Source organism: Pelobates fuscus, chromosome 13, assembly GCF_036172605.1.
Source record: "Pelobates fuscus isolate aPelFus1 chromosome 13, aPelFus1.pri, whole genome shotgun sequence".
Lineage (NCBI taxonomy): Eukaryota > Metazoa > Chordata > Amphibia > Anura > Pelobatidae > Pelobates > Pelobates fuscus.
The window spans coordinates 81,445,842-81,466,809 of NC_086329.1; the positions used below are offsets into that span (position 1 = coordinate 81,445,842).

Consider the following 20,968-nt stretch of genomic DNA (forward strand, 5'->3'; position numbering starts at 1 on the left):
TCAAATGCTCAAGCAAACACTTTCACACCCAGAACTCACACTCAGGAGGCAGATAGACAATCAACAGGTTCTTGTCTTACTCCTGGAGGCCGGAGTGGACACGGAGCAGGCCAACACAGAAATAGGAAATACAGGCAAGGTGCTAATATGCAATCATTACTGTATATATAGGAAGTGTTCAGTTTCCAGTCCCATCTCTTGGGGGGGGGGAGGTGGGTCTGCTCCGATCCTGGGTTCTGGCCGCCCGTTCTGGCGAAAGCCGCGGTGCCCCACGTTGGGCGCCAAATGTTAAGGATCAAATCAAGTAGTTGATAAATTTGTATATCTGCCCCTGTCCAAACTGGTTATATGTTGCGTGCACGCTTCCCAAAGTAATTCACACCAGACACAAGTTTCTAGGTTGATGAAAAACTCAGGAATGAATTATTCAGGGGGCCCCTTATAAAGCAGAAATACGTCATATGTAGAAAACAAGCTAACAGAGAGAATACATCTTTAAAGCGGCACTGTCATGCCGAACTTAACTTTCCTCAATCTCTTCCTCTTCTCCCCCTCTCTCAGGATCTGTTCTCCATTTCTTCCTGTCTTCTTTAGTTTTCTTTAAAATCATAAGACAAAGAAGGGACTCTTTGCCTTATGGAGGATTCCTCCGCTTGACCAGCTCTGACCAGCGGAGGAGCAAAGTGTTCTCCTTTCCTCCCTGTTCCCACGATGCTTTCTGGCATTTTAGCTGAAACTGCCGAATTGCGTTCTAACTGAATGAGAACATTATGTTCGTTTGTTTTAGAACGCAATTCGGCACTTTGTTCGTGTCGGAATTTCATTCGAATGAATGAAACTCTGATCCTATTCGTGCTGTGGCTGCATCTTGCAGCCGCTTAGTAGATAACTCCCTAATTCCCACGGTATCAGGGAGTTATCTACTAAAAGGCTGAAAGACCTAAATTGGTCTTTCAGCCACATTTACTAATACTAAGTAAAGATTACTTAGTATTAGTAAATTGTGCCCCTACTCGCTATACCGCGAGTAGGGGCATGTCTATTAAACAGTGAGCAGCCTGTGGCTGCTCACTGTAAAAAAAAAAACTATTGCCCCCCACCCCTAAACGACGGGTGGGGGCCTTAAAGTAAAATAAGGGGGGAGACCTATTGTCTCCCCCCGGCCCCCACCCCTGAGCGGTGGGTGGGGGCCATAAAGATAATGAGGGGGGGACCTACTGTCCTCCCCCTGGCCCCCACCCCTGCGCAGTGGGGGCCATAAATTACAATGGGGGGACATACTGTCCTCCCCCCACCCAGCCCCCACCCCTGGGTGGCAGGTGGGGGCCATAATGATAATGAGGGGGGGACCTACTGTCCTCCCCCCCACCCGCCCCCACCCTTGGGCGGCGGGTGGGGGCCATAATGATAATGAGGGGGGGCTACTGTCCTTTGGAATTTTCCCACGCTGTGTAAAATGACAGAGAGCACTGTGATTGGATGGATTTCAAGCCATCCAATCTCAGTGCTCTGTGTCATTTTACACAGCGTGGGAAAGTTCTTTGGAATTTTCCCACGCTGTGTAAAATGACAAAGAGCACTCTGATTGGCTTAAACCCACCAATCAGAGTGTTCTTAGCCCAATTGTAGGGTGGGACAAGGCTTTATAAGCCTTCCCCTGCCCTGCGAAGCTCAGTCTGCGCAGAGCCCTCCATGGGTGAAGATGGATTATTTTTTTTGCGCTCTGTTTTCTTCTTTTTCAGCTGGTTTTTTTTTGCGCTAAGGTTTTTTATTTTATTTTAAGTTCGACAGGTATAATGGATTTTTATTTGGCCTTTTTTGGGGCTGAAAAATGAAGATTTTAGAAAAAAGAAGACATTGAATGGTAAGTTTAATTTTACTTTACAGGGTAGTAATTTTATTCCCCCTCACTATTTTTTAGGGTGAGGGGGGTAGGTAGGGGCTTTTTTATTTGGGTGGGAGGGGGGTGGGTGACTAGGGGCTTGGGGATCCCTAGTTACCTTTGATGGAGGGGGGGGTTATTTGACTTAGGGCCCCCACCCGCCGCCCAGGGGTGGGGGCCTTGGGGGAGGACAGTAGGTTTTCACCCCCCTCATTATCATTATGGCCCCACCTGCCGCTCAAGGGTGGGGGTGGGGGGGAGGACAGTAGGTCCCCGTCCCCCCATTGTAATTTATGGCCCCCACCCGCCGCTTGGGTGGGGGCCAGGGGGAGGACAATAGGTCCGCCCCCCCTTATTGTTATTTAGGGCCCCCACCCGCCACGCAGGGGAAGGGGCCGGATAGTAGGGATTTTTTTTCCAGTGAGCTGCCCCAGGCTGCTCACTGTTTAGTGGACATGCCCCTACTCGCGTTATAGCGAGTAGGGGCATTCGGGAGATTTTAATCTCCCTTATGCTATTATGGGGGTCATATTGAATAAATATATTCTGAACACTGCTACCTATTATTTGATATTAGCTATCCCATATTGTATCCATACTTGTTTGCAACTCTTTGTCTTTTTTGGTTTACTGTACATAGCACTTTAGAGTTAGAGGGAAACTTTGTTCAGTGATAGTTTACATTTTATTGTGGTCATAGAGCAGTCAAAATTCATTTCTTTTTACTATTTCTTATCTCTTGAAAACTGCAAGAATAAAATTGGCCTCTTCTTGAGCATACTAAACAATATACGATTAATTTCTGATAACGTGTTATTTTATATAAGGTGCATAAATATGTAAATTTGCTGCCAAATAGTAGCAATTATGAATCAATACAATCACCATAAAGTGTTAGTGTATAAAAAGCTGGTAAACATAACAGTTTCTAAAATGTACAGCAGATTTGCATAGAGAACAAAACACAAGAGATGAAAGGCATATATAGTGTAGTACTCTATAGGCATACAATTAAATTAAAACATGATATATATGTATTCACTCACAAAGACAAAGCACACTATTAAATTGGGCACAAACCACTGTTACCAGGGCCAGAAACCTTCAGATAGTAACCCAAAACACTCCTTTCTGGTCTCTCGAGTCTTCAATGAAGAAGAAACTAGAGATCATGATCGGAGTTCTGGGTGACACAATGGGGAAGGTTTTCCAACTTAAAGTGAATTCTACTTCAAACTATGCATGTTTTTAATAGACTCTCTCAAGAGTTGCCCAAGCAATGGTTCATCAATAAGAGCTCTTGAAAAAGTCTAATAAAGTTAAATACATCTAGCTTGAGTGAGGATTCACTTTGATTTACGCAATGCCTTCCCCCATGGCTCCATCCGGAACTCCAATCAACATCTCTAACTTTACAAAAGACTCAAAAGACCAGTCGGGAGGCATCACTTGCTTGTCCCAAACAACTTTTATAAATGTCATTATAGTTGAGCCCAATAATATTGTTTCACAAAATACAGTCACTGTTTTAAAGATTCAGACCATAATTAATATGGATAAGGCTAAAAATAGGATATCGAGCGTTGTTGACTCATATAGATAATGTTGAAAATGTTATTGTTAGAACGGATTCACTTATATTGTATGTCTACATTCTGTATTATTGTTCTGATTTCATGAATTGTAACATTTTGGGAAAAAAAATATGAATGTATGATTCTCTTTCTATATAATTTAAAAAAAAATTAAAAAGATATCCAGTAAAAAACAAGCAAAAAAATAAATTAAGTGGCTTGATGCCTGTGAGACCTACTAAAATTCTAGCCAAAGAACATGTTTAATCCACTTTAATTCACCCCCCCTTTCCCTTTTTTTCCCATCATTCTAAATTCTCTCCACTATATTTATCTTTATTTTCACCTATATAAAACTACAACCCCTAAGATCCTCTCCTTTTTTCTCCTATTCTTATCCCCTCTTTTTACTGTTTCCCATATTCCTATAATTTCCTATGATACTCTTCTCTCACGCTTATTCTTCCTATTGACTACATTTCCCATAATCCCCTTCCCTATCTTGGCCCTTCCGCCATCTTGGAAAAACACAGTTTTTTATTTCACACTATTCTATGTATTTATCCTCCCTCTCCTTTACGTATTTTATCCACCTTCTTCTTCCTTTAACTCCCCCCTTTTCCCTATTTTTAGTTTTGCAGATTGCTGCGGCCCGTGCCGATCACTTGGTGTTGGCCGCAAAACCATCTTCATACACCTAATCGTTGCCTTGTATTTTTCTACATAATGCTTGTTTTAACCTCCTCCTGCTGCCCCATAGGTAGAATGTGTATGTTATATGTAAAAAATTTAACAGTATGTATTTTTATGTCTTTTATTGTCCTTTGTCTGCCATGTGGTTAATGGAGTTTTGCCTCTGTCCTTGGAGATAATTGGATTACTTCCCAATTATCTCCTGGACAAAGAGGAGGGATTGCATTGTAGGATTGTAAGCTTGTGATTGGTCAATGTCCAATATGTTTCCCAGTTTCCCATCTGGTCCCCTAGGGGAGTGTCCACCAGGTGGGAGACCTGCATAAAAGCCGGGCAGGTAGCCCCAGTAAATCAGTTCTGCTTGACCCTCAAACGAAGTGTCGTCTCGTTCTTGGGGGAATTGGATTGTATGCTGTTACAGTGCGACTACCAGGAGTGTAAACTGTTTGTATGTTTTTTCCTGTTCGGCTGTTTACAGCATTCGTGTGTTTCCTGTTCGGGAGTTTAGAGCATTCCCCTGGTTCCAGTTCGGGAGATTGGTGAATTCATGTGTTTGCAGTTCGGGAGATTGGTGGATTCATGTGTTTGCAGTTCGGGAGATTGGTGGATTCATGTGTTTGCAGTTCGGGAGATTGGTGATTGCAGTAGCTGTCTGTGCATCTAAAAAGGGGAATATCGCCTAAATGGTGTGAAAAATGGTCCATTACAATTAGTGGCAAGCGACGGGATCATTCCCACAGCCCAGAAGGACAGCTACAAGACAACACCAGTTTGTGGAGTCACAAATTGAGGGCAACGCTAGTAAACGTACAGCGCCCTATCTACAAAAGAAGCACTTCCTATACTGTATGAAGTAGAGGCTCTGTATTCACACAATGGCATCTTGCCAGAGCTCTTTACAACAGTGTAATACTGTCCACCCTACATCACAGTTTATAGTAGCGCCCTGTGTAACTTTAAAACTGTGCATCCTATTTCACATATTTATGATGATAATGGGAGCCTCATATCTTTAAGGTTCACAACCTTTTCTATATCTCTATAAGGTGTGACCATACACTCAATTCACTCTGGAGTCCCAGTACAGGATTACAGGTATATCTAGGCAGCTTTGTCTAGTATTCCGATTATAAGGGGTTCACATCTATGACATTTATTCTGTTGATTCCGTGGGTATTATTGTTCCCCTAGACGGGCATCCCGTCTTTGTGCACAATGCATTCCACGCACCGTGCTTTTCGAGGAACAGTGCTAGCCACAGGGCCATTTTCATACGTGGGAGGAGCCTTCTTTCGGCACAATGAATTGGCCGATGATTGGCATCCTCCCCGATTCCTTGTGCCCGCCCCACTTACACCCACGTGGGCGGACGGATTGATGAATGACAGGCTACACGTCATTCGGAAATTAGGCGCTAAGAGGCAAGACACGCCCAGCGCCATGATTGGTTGTCTGATCTGCCGGTCTGGGTATTTAAACCGAGCGGTGTGCATAACCCGGTTCACCTTTGACAAAGGCGCTCTAATAGCGCCGAAACGTACGTTAGGTCCTTACTCTCTTCTTTATTTTAACCAGCACGGATTGATGTGACCACTGGGTTAGGGGAGTGGGTCTACTATTTGCCTAACCGATGTTAGAGCTAGCCACAACTAGTTTTCAAGTGTTCAGTGTAGAATCTTTTTTCTTCCTCTGCAGATGAACTACAGCTCCTTCAACATTAGGGGCAATTACTTTAACAGCTGACTTTGCCAGCCCTATACAGTTACTTGGCTGATACAAAGGATCTCCAGCATACTACTTTGTAACTCATATCTCTTTAGTCACTCAGAGATACTTTGTTTTTCATTAGCTGATACCTAAGATTTTTTTTTTTCTACAGTTTGATGCCTGGGACACATTCAGCTGCCATCTGTCTGTGCCTCTCTGGTTAGAGATTTTTCTCGGCACAGCATCACTCAGGCAGCAGAGCTGTCCCTCTGTGGCACCAGTTACACTTTATACTACTAGTACATATTGTGGTATAGACCCACCCCAGTGTATATAGTGGTTGTGGTATATTAAGTTTTATTTGTTTATTTATTTTTCATTTGGGATCATATTTTTAATGATACCCGCGATTAAATAATTTTAGACCATTACTTAAAGCAGAACAACAGCTGCAGAACTCCCTTTCTTGGCGCTCCTGAAGCTTTCTAGCCTGGGATTACGCCTACTCCCTTCAAATGGAATAGTGTATCGACTAGTCCACAAAAAAAAAGATATAGTGATATAGTCATGAACAATAGTTTGCTACATTTATTGTATCCTATCTTCTCTATCATAAAATGTTGTAACCATATTTAGCAACTTTGCTACATATATATTGATAGTTACCTCTCTGACTATACCACTATATATTTTTTTGTGGACTAGTCGATACACTATTCCATTTGATCCTATTTTATTTTTATTTTTCTATGTTTGTTTAATTTTCTTTGAGTTTCTCCCCTATGAGGGATTATTAAAGAGTTTTTTGTTTTTGCTCTCTGCGCCCCATTTATGCACTGATCCACTGCAGAGTAGCTCTCTTTATAAGGATACCAGGTCTCTCTGGGAGGCAGATTGTTTATATCTGCCACCCATTAGTCAATTTTTCTTTTTGCTCCACAATATAATCGACAGTCGGCTATTACTGAGTCTGCTGCTCATAGTGCTCCTTCTATAAGTTTTGCATCCCCTCCTAATTTTGGCAGCACAAGCATTTTATTAACATGCTTGGACTGTGTTTGCTTATAACTTGTCTCTGGTCTCTCCATAAGTGGGATACCAGGAAACAAAAGGGCCAGGAAAGAGTATTGTGCATGTGTTTGGAGCCTGCTTGTGGGATTGCTTGTGTGTAGAGTGAGCTGATAGTAGTATGATGTTGTGTGAATAGGTTGGTTTCAGTTGTGTTGTGTTTGTGGGGTAATTTCTGGCTAGGGGCTGTACAGAGTTAGTGAGTGTGTATAGGGAACATAGTGTGTATACAAGTTGTAGAGTGTATGTGTTTAGGGAATGTTATGCACTTCAGGTTAAAGAATGCACAAGCAATTTATAGCCTAAATGGTAGTGAATTAGGAATAACAATAACTCTTGAGGTAGTCACAAGATCTACTGGGATGTGTACTGCATGCTTGTTAAGATAACCCCATAGTACTTGAGGAAAAATCCTCCACAGACTATAATATGTAGAGAACTGTGACCCAGCGAAAGGAGGTGAAAAAAATAGTTAGAGTGACTATATGTGCAGAACCATACTTAGGATGTTGGTTGCCTGCACATAGTGATAGATAGCCCTAGTGAGAAAAAATAGTGAGTGAAAATGAGCCCATAGAGCCCGACGCGCGTTTCAGTGCTTGCTTAGATGCACCTTCGTCAGGGGCTGACGAAGGTGCATCTAAGCAAGCACCGAAACGCGCGTCGGGCTCTATGGGCTCATTTTCACTCACTATTTTTTCTCACTAGGGCTATCTATCACTATGTGCAGGCAACCAACATCCTAAGTATGGTTCTGCACATATAGTCACTCTAACTATTTTTTTCACCTCCTTTCGCTGGGTCACAGTTCTCTACATATTATAGTCTGTGGAGGATTTTTCCTCAAGTACTATGGGGTTATCTTAACAAGCATGCAGTACACATCCCAGTAGATCTTGTGACTACCTCAAGAGTTTCGCTACAGGGACTTAGCAGTTATTTCTAGTGTCATATGTGTACCTAGATGCTAATGGTTAATCTACAGTGGTGAAGATGCATGCCACCCCTAACGCCGATACAGGACTCTGATTTAACCAGTCACTTAAAACCATACTACCATAGGTGTGGTGTATAGTGGAGTTAATCAGTAACCATTCGGCGCAAACTATTACCCAGACTTTTTCAGTGACCTATTCCAGATACCTAGGTCAGCCGTCTGACAGACACCTATTCTACACGCTCTAACCACTGGACTTGACCGTACCCAATTGCCTAATAAAGTCAGTACCCAGTGGGTATTTCTGGAGCGAATAGGTACCAAGGTATCACTGGATCTATCTGGAGGTGAGCCATTTAAGGCTGGATTACACTAGGTTGAGTTAATACCTATTACTCAATTCAGATTACTCAGTACCTATATCGTATGGTTAATTATCTATCTACCCATCCAGTACTATACTCAGCCAGTCTGGATTACTCCAGCTTTTTGAGTATCTTTCTCTATCTCTAATACTGTCCTTACCTTTTGTGTCACTTTACCCCACTCCCTCTAGCATGTAAGCTCATTGAGCAGGGCCCTCAACCCCTCTGTTCCTGTGTGTCCAACTTGTCTGGTTACAACTACATGTCTGTTCGTACCTCCAATGTAAAGCGCTGCGGAATTTGTTGGCGCTATATAAAAAATAACATAAAAATACAATCAATATTTATTCAAATTGCTTGGGAGCTTTAAGCTTTCCATCCCAGGAAACAAGTTACTCTGAAAAACTACACAATAGAGTACAATCAAATTTTGATGTTGAGTCTGAAAGGGTGACATCCCTGACCAAAGTTTAAGTATTCTGAAGGTAGCTAAACAAACTCAATAGAATGAAACAATATATCAGCCGTTTACACATAAACTCTTAACTATAAGCTATAGAAATGAAAAAAAATTACTGATCTTCAAAAAATATCTTGCCTAAAAAGTTCTAGGTCCACACTACTTTCCTTTATTCTTCTAAATTATGAATCTTTTAACTAGTTATACTTGTGCAAAAAAGATTTTAAGTGCAATGCCTTTAAGCGATTTTTAGCTGCAAGGCGCAAAGTGTACAGTATGGTCACACAACTATTTATCTATGTACTTCAGAAAGTGACTATTAATCAAATAATCATAAACTTGGATGTCCAAGACACACTTTAAGTAATCTTCAATTCCATCCTTTTCTTCTGCTAGAAGTTAACTCACAATTATTAATAAGTTTTTTCTAATAAAGGGTACATTCAATATTCTGAATATGTATTCAAAATATAAAATGTACCCTTTATTAGAAAAAACTTAAAGTACATATTCCTTTAAGAAAGTAGAAACTGAAAGAGTGTCCCTATGAGTGATCACACTTCTTTTGAATATCCCTTTAAATTTGACATTTCTTAACTTATTATGATTATACAAAAATCATTTTAAATGAAGTGTAAGGTGTGAATAAATTCCGTTCCATAGCTCCCTCTATATGCACTTCTATATATAACCTATTGCTCCCTCAGATGAATCTACCCTAAAATAAAAACATTTAAAGGGACTCTCCAGTGCCAGGAAAACAATCCGTTTTCCTGGCACTGGAGGTTCCCTCTCCCTCCCACCCCCCACTCCCCAGTTGCTGAAGGGGTAAAAACCCCTTCAGTCACTTACCTCGGGCAGCGACATGTCCCACGTCACTGCCTGCTCCTCCCCCGCCGCTCCACCTTCTGCCTCCGTCGGCCGGTGGGCAAGACTGATCCCGCCCACCGGCCGAGGAGACCTAATGCGCATGCGCGGCAATGCCGCACATGCGCATTAGCGCACCCCATAGGAAAACATTGAAAATGAATTTCAATGCTTCCCTATGGGGAATAGAGCGACGCTGGAGGTCCTCACACAGCGTGAGGACGTCCAGCGACGCTCTAGCGCAGGTTTCCTGGGCTAGGGACCAGGAAGTTCCCTCTAGTGGCTGTCTAGTAGACAGCCACTAGGGGAGGAGTTAACCCTGCAAGGTAATTATTGCAGTTTATAAAAAACTGCAATAATTACACTTGCAGGGTTAAGGGTAGTGGGAGTTGGCACCCAGACCACTCCAATGAGCAGAAGTGGTCTGGGTGCCTGGAGTGTCCCTTTAATTAATGATAGTTATAAGGTGATAGTGTAACCTTCTTGACAAAAACGTCAACAACAAAAAATAGTCCTTTCTTTATCCATCCTCTGAGGTCATCAACGTCCATGTCAACCTTTGAGTATGCCCAGTCGCACCAATTCAATGTTGACATGACTATAATCCTCAAACGTGAATGCTTGGTTGTCCACTGTAAAAATCCATTTCATGGGATATGACCATCTGTTTAGGTATAGAGTCAATTCACTTAATTTTTTTTTACTATTGTTCCTTGTTGCCAACGAAAGATCTAAAAACATTGTAAGGTTTTTATACAAGTATCCTAAATTATCTCAATAACAAATTCTTTATGTAGGTGTTATTAAAACATATAATTATATCTCTGGGTTTGTCAGAAGGTATAGGTGTTTTTCGGTTTGGGAAAACAAAAAAACAAAAAACTATTCGTAGTATTTTGTTGTTTGAAAATTATCTCAAAATTTTACACAGATGGTATCTGACACCAGACAGGTTAAGTAAGTTTCAACCCAACACTAGTGATCTTTGTTGGAGATGCTAGAGGGAAACTGGAACTATACGGCATATATGGTGGGAATGTACCTGCCTATTACCTTTGAAGGTCAAGTTAGAAAGTTAGAAAATGAACTTACAAGTTTAACGCAGTCCCATATTGAACGGAACCCCCAACTCTTTTTGTTCCATTTGGATTTCCCAAAATTGAAAGAAGAAATAAAAATGCTAATTGGGCATATATTAATGGCCACCAAAGTCTGTTTGGCGAGAAAATGGAGATCTGAGGTGATCCCTAAGTGGACCGAAATTGCCTCACAGATTAACTATCAGAGATTCATGGAGAAAGCTGTATATGTTAGTCTTGAGAATTTGGGGTTTTATAATGACATATGGAAACTCTGGCCTCTTGTTACAGTCTTGCCTAAGACTCCTTCCAACTAACACCTCCACTCCCTCACAGGTATGAATGGTTGTGTGAATGGAGTTTGATTTTCTACGTCAGCGTATTTGTAATAGATACTTGTATTAAAATTACACTTTAACAGTTTTAAAATAAGTTTTAAAACTGTAGCGCACCCCATAGGAAAGCATTGAAAATGAATTTCAATGCTTCGCTATGGTGAATAGAGCGACGCTGGAGGTCTTCACACAGCGTGAGGACGTCCAGCGATGCTCTAGCACCGATAATCTGTGCTAGGGACCAGGAAGTTCCCTCTAGTGGCTGTCTAGTAGACAGCCACTAGGGGAGGACTTAACCCTGCAAGGTAATTATTGCAGTTTATAAAAAAACTGCCATAATTACACTTACAGGGTTAGGAGTAGTGGGAGTTGGCACCCAGACCACTCCAGTGAGCAGAAGTGGTCTGGGTGCCTGGAGTGTCCCTTTAATTAATGATAGTTATAAGGTGATAGTGTAACCTTCTTGACAAAAACTTCAACAACATTAAATAGTCCTTTCTTTATCCATCCTCTGAGGTCATCAACGTCCATGTCAACCTTTGAGTATGCCCAGTCGCACCAATTCAATTTTGACATGACTATAATCCTCAAACGTGAATGCTTGGTTGTCCACTGTAAAAATCCATTTCATGGGATATGACCATCTGTTTAGGTATAGAGTCAATTCACTTAATTTTTTTTTACTATTGTTCCTTGTTGCCAACGAAAGATCTAAAAACATTGTAAGGTTTTTATACAAGTATCCTAAATTATCTCAATATCAAATTCTTTATGTAGGTGTTATTAAAACATATAGTTATATCTCTGGGTTTGTCAGAAGGCATAGGTGTTTTTCGGTTTGGGAAAACAAAAAAAAAAAAAACTATTCGTAGTATTTTGTTGTTGAAATTATCTCAAAATTTTACACAGATGGTATCTGACACCAGACAGGTTAAGTAAGTTTCAACCCAACACTAGTGATCTTTGTTGGAGATGCTAGAGGGAAACTGGAACTATACGGCATATATGGTGGGAATGTACCTGCCTATTACCTTTGAAGGTCAAGTTAGAAAGTTAGAAAATGAACTTACAAGTTTAACGCAGTCCCATATTGAACGGAACCCCCAACTCTTTTTGTTCCATTTGGATTTCCCAAAATTGAAAGAAGAAATAAAAATGCTAATTGGGCATATATTAATGGCCACCAAAGTCTGTTTGGCGAGAAAATGGAGATCTGAGGTGATCCCTAAGTGGACCGAAATTGCCTCACAGATTAACTATCAGAGATTCATGGAGAAAGCCTTGAGAATTTGGGGTTTTATAATGACTTATGGAAACTCTGGCCTCTGGTTACAGACTTGCCTAAGACTCCTTCCAACTAACACCTCCACTCCCTCACAGGTATGAATGGTTGTGTGAATGGAGTTTGATTTTCTATATCAGCGTATTTGTAATAGATACTTTTATTAATATTACACTTTAACACTTTATTAGTTTTAAAATAAGTTTTGGATAATGGAAAGGAAACTAAGGGGAAGAGGAGAGGGGGATAGTGAAGGAGGGAGTGAAAAAGAACAAAGATCAATCCCCTTTAGTATCATAAATATTTGAATCACCTATTTTATCACTGAGGAACTGACACAATGATGATACACAAGAAAAAAAAAATGACCAGCTCTTAATTTCTAAACATGAGTGTCAAAAAAAAAAAAAAAAAAGGGAAGTAGGCCCAACTTGTCTTCATCAACATAACATGACACACATTTTTTTACAATTGATCATTAGAGAGATCTTCAGTAATTCCACTTACTCTAAGATTCCTCCTTCTTGAGTAAGTTTGATTTTAAAGTTAATTTAGTTTTTGAAGAGATTCACATTCTTTTCTTAAAAGTTTAATTTCTTTGGTCTGTGCAACTACATTTTCAGAGACATGGCCTCATTGTTCCCCTCAGGAGTTGATATTTCTTGAGATGCCATTAGACCATGAAGAGTAGTGATGTACCGAACTGTCCGCCGGCGAACAGTTCCCGGCGAAATTAGCGTGTTCGCGCTCGCCGCGGCGGGCGGACACATGCGCAGTTCGATCCGCAAACTTTGACCCTGTGCCTCTCGGTCAGCAGACACATTCCAGCCAATCAGCAGCACTCCCTCCCTTCCACACCCTCCAACCTCCCTCCCAGCATCCATTTTCGATTCATTCGGAAGATGCATGCTTAGTGAGAGGAGGGAAAGTTTAGCTGCTGCTGATTAGATAGGGAAATTGATAGCTAGGCTAGGTTATTCAGTGTCCACTACAATCCTGAAGGACTCATCTGATCTCTGCTGTAAGGACAGCACCCCAAAAAGCCCTTTTTAGGGCTATAACATCAGGCTGCTTTTTTTTTTTTTTTTCCTGTGTAATGTAATTGCAGGTGCCTGCCTGCCAGCTTCTGTGTGAGGTTCACATTGGATACTGTGCCTACTTGCCCAGTGCCACCACTCATATCTGTTTTAACAATAGGTTAAGCTTTACATTTAAAATAAATATTTTTTTTTCACTGTAATAGAAGAGCAGTTGCCTGCCTGCCAGCTTCTGTGTGAGGTTCACATTGGATACTGTGCCTACTTGCCCAGTGCCACCACTCATATCTGTTTTAACAATTGGTTAAGCTTTACATTTAAAATAAATATTTTTTTTTCACTGTAATAGAAGAGCAGTTGCCTGCCTGCCAGCTTCTGTGTGAGGTTCACATTGGATACTGTGCCCACTTGCCCAGTGCCACCACTCATATCTGTTTTAACAATTGGTTAAGCTTTAGATTTAAAATAAATAATTTGTTTTCACTGTAATAGAAGAGCAGTTGCCTGCCTGCCAGCTTCTGTGTCAGGTTGGATGCCTTGCCCATTTGCATAGTCAGTGCCACCACTCATATCTGTTTTAACAATTGGTTAAGCTTTAGATTTAAAATAAATAATTTGTTTTCACTGTAATAGAAGAGCAGTTGCCTGCCTGCCAGCTTCTGTGTCAGGTTGGATGCCTTGCCCATTTGCACAGTCAGTGCCACCACTCATATCTGTTTTAACAATAGCTTAAGCTTTAGATTTTAAATAAATCATTTTTTTTCACTGTAATAGAAGATCAGTTAGTTGTCTGCAAGCATCTGGGTGACAGGCCTACTTCAGCGTGTGCTCTGCAGACCTGTGCCAGCGTGCTTTGACAGTTGCCAATCATATCTGGTGTCTCTTTAGCGTGCTTTTACAAAGAAAAAAGGTTTCCAGTGTAAGCTAATAGCAGACAGTCAGTGTCCTTCAAGCGGCTCTGTCAGGCCTTCCTTCAGCGTGTGCCCTGCACAACCCTGCCAGCGTACTTTGACAGTTGCCACTCATATCTGGTGTCTCTATAGCGTGCTTTTACAACCAAAATTTTGTTTCCACTGTAATAGAAGAGCAGTTGCCTGCCTGCCAGCTTCTGTGTGAGGTTCACATTGGATACTGTGCCTACTTGCCCAGTGCCACCACTCATATCTGTTTTAACAATAGCTTAAGCTTTAGATTTAAAAGAAATCATTTTTTTTCACTGTAATAGAAGAGCAGTTAGTTGTCTGCAAGCGTCTGGGTGTCAGGCCTACTTCAGCATGTGCTCTGTAGACCTGTTCCAGCGTGCTTTGACAGTTGCCAATCATATTTGGTGTCTCTATAGCGTGCTTTTAAAACCAAAATTTGTTTTTCACTGTTATAGATTGAATAGCAGTTACTTGTCTTTAAGCGGCTCTGTCAGTCCTTCCTTCAGCGTGTGCTCTGCAGAACTGTTCCAGTGCACATTGCCAATCATATCTGGTGTCTCTATAGCGTGCTTTTAAAACCAAAATTTGTTTTTCACTGTTATAGATTGAATAGCAGTTACTTGTCTTCAAGCGGGTGTCTCAGGCCTACAGTGTGTGCTCTGCAGAACTGTTCCAGTGCACATTGCCAATCATATCTGGTGTCTCTATAGCGTGCTTTAAAACCAAAATTTATTTTTCACTGTTATAGATTGAATAGCAGTTACTTGTCTTCAAGCGGGTGTCTCAGGCCTAGGGGTAACAGTCCCTATTCTGCTCTGTGTCAGTGTGTATCATGGTCTCTGTGGACGGGGAACAGTCTCTATTCTGCTCTGTGTCAGTGTGTATCATGGTCTCTGTGGACAGGGAACAGTCTCTATTCTGCTCTGTGTCAGTGTGTATCAGGGGTTTTGAGGACAGGTGTCAATCCATATCTGCCAAGTGACCCTATGTAGGAGGAACATTCCCTATTCTGCTCTGTGTCAGTGTGTATCAGGGGTTTTGAGGACAGGTGTCAATCCATATCTGCCAAGTGACCCTATGTATGGGGAACAGTCCCTATTCTGCTCTGTGTCAGTGTGTATCAGGGGTTTTGAGGACAGGTGTCAATCCATATCTGCCAAGTGACCCTATGTAGGGGAACAGTCTCTATTCTGCTCTGTGTCAGTGTGTATCATGGTCTCTGTGGACGGGGAACAGTCTCTATTCTGCTCTGTGTCAGTGTGTATCATGGTCTCTGTGGACAGGGAACAGTCTCTATTCTGCTCTGTGTCAGTGTGTATCAGGGGTTTTGAGGACAGGTGTCAATCCATATCTGCCAAGTGACCCTATGTAGGAGGAACATTCCCTATTCTGCTCTGTGTCAGTGTGTGTAACGGATCACCTGGCACCCCGACTTGGTACCTCCGTTAATGGATGCTCCTAGTGCTTCCTGAGGACTCCAAGCACTCTGGCAGACACCACAATCACTGAATCAGAGAAACCTTTAAATTCTCCCAAGCATATGAATGCTGTAGACCATTGAATAGGAACCATATGAATAGGCTTGTACTCCTAGCAGTCAACTGGAACGGCATGCAATAAATCCTTCCCCCCAATAATGAGACGACACTTCACTTTGAGGGTAAAACAGGAACTCTCGACTGGCTCATCCAGCCTGGCTTTTATTACACTAATCCACATACAGGCCACACCCAGGGGGAGGCATAAAATAACCAATCACATACATGGTTCAGCCCACACATCCCCTCCCCTCAGATAACATTAAACCCAATTATCCGGTACACTTTTTCAGCCAAGTTCTGGATGTACCCCAAAACCCGGGGGTACACCTTTAAATCCAGCATCGCTGGATAGCCCTTATTCAGGGGGACAACATATTCAAAATTCAAGTAATTCGGATGAATGGTTCGTGAGATATGGGGTTCCAAAGATTTGACCGACCGCATGGGTAAAGTATCCGAAAACAGTTCCATGCATTTTGGCCCTGCGGTCGGTCACAAACAAGGGAATGAAAACAGGCGAATTGCCTGTGTTATAGAGCCTGGAGAGGGTTTGAATGAATTCCCTTGTTTATGGGGCTCTTTCTACCGAACGGCGGGTCATTCGGTAGTTTCCATACGAATTTCTGGAAGTATGGAGGTCTCAGCGGTGTTTGCCTAGTCAAGTGTCCGATTTTAGTTCCAGACACTCGACGGCAAAACACCGCTGTTCGGTAGTTTAAGATGGCCGCTGCCACGTGTTTGTTTCCCGAATGGCGGCCACCCAGAGGACAAAGACCACACTGCACTGATTGCCAATTACCTGTTTGCAACATTGTTGCAAACGGTAATTGGAGGCACACTCATTCCTGGGTGGTCTGGTTGTTCGGTAGTTTCACTCAATATACTGAATGGAGTGATTCTACCGAACAATCAGAATGCTGCATACAAATCACCCAGGATAAACTTAACACATCTATAAATACATATATAATATTACAGGCAGTACACTTGAATATGCTTCACAATCTTAAAGGGACAGTAGTCCCAAAAGTCCCAATATGTCCATAGATGCTGTTAAAAGGGCCAGTAGCAGCAATATACAGTACAATATGCCCCAAATAACCCAGGGGCCATAGTCAGTAGGTAGGAGGCTAGCAAACAGGCTTCTCCAGGGCCCAGTGGCGAGGTTGGTTTCGCCACAGTGTGTATCAGGGGTTTTGAGGACAGGTGTCAATCCATATCTGCCAAGTGACCCTATGTAGGGGGAACAGTCTCTATTCTGCTCTGTGTCAGTGTGTATCAGGGGTTTTGAGGACAGGTGTCAATCCATATCTGCCAAGTGACCCTATGTAGGGGGAACAGTCCCTATTCTGCTCTGTGTCAGTGTGTATCAGGGGTTTTGAGGACAGGTGTCAATCCATATCTGCCAAGTGACCCTATGTAGGGGTAACAGTCTCTATTCTGCTCTGTGTCAGTGTGTATCATGGTCTCTGTGGACGGGGAACAGTCTCTATTCTGCTCTGTGTCAGTGTGTATCATGGTCTCTGTGGACAGGGAACAGTCTCTATTCTGCTCTGTGTCAGTGTGTATCAGGGGTTTTGAGGACAGGTGTCAATCCATATCTGCCAAGTGACCCTATGTAGGAGGAACATTCCCTATTCTGCTCTGTGTCAGTGTGTATCAGGGGTTTTGAGGACAGGTGTCAATCCATATCTGCCAAGTGACCCTATGTAGGGGGAACAGTCTCTATTCTGCTCTGTGTCAGTGTGTATCAGGGGTTTTGAGGACAGGTGTCAATCCATATATGCCAAGTGACCCTATGTAGGGGGAACAGTCCCTTTTTCTGCTCTGTGTCAGTGTGTATCAGGGGTTTTGAGGACAGGTGTCAATCCATATCTGCCAAGTGACCCTATGTAGGGGGAACAGTCTCTATTCTGCTCTGTGTCAGTGTGTATCAGGGCTGGGCTTTGAGGACAGGTGTCAATGTTAGGTGATTTCTGCCCTTTATGGATTAAAAGCAGACTCTGCCTCAACTGTGCAATTTTCCATGGGAGTTTTGCCATAGATCCCCCTCCGGCATGCCACAGTCCAGGTGTTAGTCCCCTTGAAACAACTTTTCCATCACTATTGTGGCCAGAAAGAGTCCCTGTTGTTTTTAAAATTCGCCTGCCCATTGAAGTCAATGGCGGTTCGCGCGGTTCGCGCGGTTCGCCGGTTCGCGAACATTTGCGGAAGTTCGCGTTCGCCGTTCGCGAACCGAAAATTTCGGGTTCGCGACAACACTAATGAAGAGATTTCTTCCACTATTACTCGATTTAGTAGGGCCTTTGAGCTCCAGTTAGCCAGCAGTTAACGCTGCCTTCCAGGCTGGCTCCTAATAGACAGGGAGGTGTTACATGCTTCTACCCACTTAAACTAGGAATCGCCCTACCGCTGCACTCCTCCTAGCATTCTTCTGCCAATGCTTAAGTCTGGAATTATCAAAGGCTTCTGGCTGATCCTCCTAGTGTCCGTTCCCCACTCTCCAACCTTTAGACGAATGCTTCAAGCTTTTGAGCTGTGGAATCCCTCAACCACAACCTTGCCATCCTTACCTCACTCTGCACAACGACACACTCACACACGGGCATCTCACATCATCAATCACCTTCCCCGATGATAGGACTGACTTTCTGTATTTCTCTATTACCCATTTTTATTTTTTATTTTTTTATTTTTTATAGCAAACTGTGAGACAAAATGACCTCTTCTTGAGCACACTAAACAATATAAGAGCAAGCAAATTTTGATATAATTCTATTTTATATAAGGTGCATAAATGTGTAAATGTGCTGCCAAATAGTCTGTAATACCTCCAAACACCCTAAAAAAGTGCAAATATAAAAAAAAGTGTCTTTGATGCAAATATTGTGAATAAATACAATTACCATACAGTGTTAGTGCATACAAAGCAGGGATACATGAGAGGTTTTTAAAATGTATACAGCAGATTCTCATAGATTACAAAACATAAGAGGTAAAAGCCATGTATAGGGTAGTAATTTATTAGCATAAAATGTCATTAAAAAATAATACATATTTATTCAGAATGACAAAGCAGTATCAAATTGTGCAAAAAGCGCTGTTGAAGAAGAAAGTGGAGATCTTGATCAGAGTTTTTGGTGCCACCATGGCTTTCTGAGTTAACTCTACACAGTACATCTTAACCCCTTAAGGACGGGAGACGTTCTATGCCGTCCTTAGGGACCTGGCTCTAAACGCTGGAGGGCAGCATAGAACGTCCAATGTCCTATGTACTTACCCGGTCCCGGCGATCCCACGCCGGTGATCGCGGTATGGGGACTTACCTGGGAAGCCCAGGGAGTCCACGTGCTTCCTCTTCGGCCCCCCTGCACCATGTGTTCGTGAGGTTCTTGTGAAAAAACTGAAATTTTTTACACGCTATAATTAAACCTGTATCTTCCCAAAACATCATAAAACCTGTACATAGGGGGTACTGATTTACACGTGATACATCACTGAATACAAATATGTGTATTTTATTGCCGTAAAAGCAAACAATATTATGACACACAGAATGTCACGTAGAACTAATTTTTTTTTTTTTATTCTTATTTTTCCCCATTTTTTTATGTTTTAGTCATATTAAATTATGTTTCATACCTAAATATTTGATGTTAAATGTAAGCCCTGTTTCACCTGAATAAAATGATGTATAATACGTGTTGGTGCACATAATATGAAAGAGGCGAATTACGCCTGAACAGATATATAGCGCAAATTCCAGTTTTTGTTTAAGTTTTGTTTTGATTACAACGTGTACATTTGTCTCAGTCCTTAAGGGGTTAATAGACTCTTACAAGCGCTGCTGTTGACAAAAGATTGCTTGGGCAGGTCACAAAACAAAAGATCTCTCTAAGACTATATCAAACTGGGCACTTTTCTCAACCATTATGCTTTTTAAAATAAAAGAACCATTTTTGTGCAAAGGAGTGTGGGAGCGCCCTATTATGTACTGAAACAGATAAGGAAGCAGATTCCACCAAGATGTTGCTTGGTGGGAGCTCTCATGACCAAAGTAAATCAAACCGCTGCTACTGGTTTATGGTCCATGTGAGCACATTTGTTCTCTGCATACATACTCCCCCGGGTGTATTTTTAGCAAACTAAAAGAGATTGCTTGCAGGTGGATCAAATGTTACATAGTTTAAAATGATGGATTCTGCTGTTAGCATAGCGACATTCATCTTTGTAAATTGTACAGATAAAACCGGTCTGCAAATATTCTACCCTTAATCTTGTAAAACATCTCAATTTGTATTCTGTTTTTACTTTTAAAATGGACAATACATACATACATTCCATGCAGTTCTACCAAACAGATATTCTGAACACTGATAACTATTATTTTATTCATATCTAATTTGATATTAATGATATCCCAAGTGATGGGACAGCTTACTCTTTATATTGTATTTGTGCATGTTTGCAATGCTTTGTCTTTTTTGGTTTACTGTATATAGGGGGGGATCAAATGTGGTCTGTGATACCTTAATTTAATTTTAGTTGTACGGCAGTCATAATGCATCTCTTTTTAGTATTTTGTATCTCTAGCAAACTGTCAGAAAAAAAATGGCCTCTTCTTTAGCATTCTAAAGATCAAAAGTTTAAGCAATTTTTAACAGCCTTCTTTGTTCATATTTGCAAAGGATGACAATATTAGTGGAGGGCACGGTAAATATAAATATAATATATGTACAGATATAAATAAAAAGCTGTTATAACTGATGTGAGTGTGCACAGAGAAATTACTCTGTTCCAATGTATCATTTAGTAAAGATTTAGCAAGCAGTCAATAAATATTGAATGTGAAATTGATTGATTGAGTTAATAGCTAAAGGCCATTGCTCCTCAAATCCATCTAAATTATTAGGTAAAACAAGTCCAAAGTATGCTGATGGACCGGTTTACAAAGTGTTTCCCTCTATAAAGAGGAGCCGAGAGCTTGCTCTTACACCATACTCTGTGAAAAAAAGGTAAGTGATAGATGGCATTGAATTCACACTCTGGGTAGAATTCTCTGTTTAACCAATCGCATGATAAATCACAATGTCAAGGTTATAATGTTAAATAAATGCAGGTTAATCTATATGTGCTAAAACACAAACACCAAATCTTGTATTTAAAACTGTATATGATAATTTTTATAATATCTGTCATTTGTTTCTCATGCCAGAAG

General features: G+C 41.5%; 1 protein-coding gene across 1 annotated transcript in view; it reads left to right on the forward strand.

Annotated features, from left to right (window-relative positions):
* LOC134583131 (intelectin-1-like) overlaps nucleotides 1-20,968 on the forward strand; it is a 524,948-nt gene that overhangs the window by 38,668 nt on the left and 465,312 nt on the right. The gene's annotated exons all lie outside the window — the stretch shown is intronic.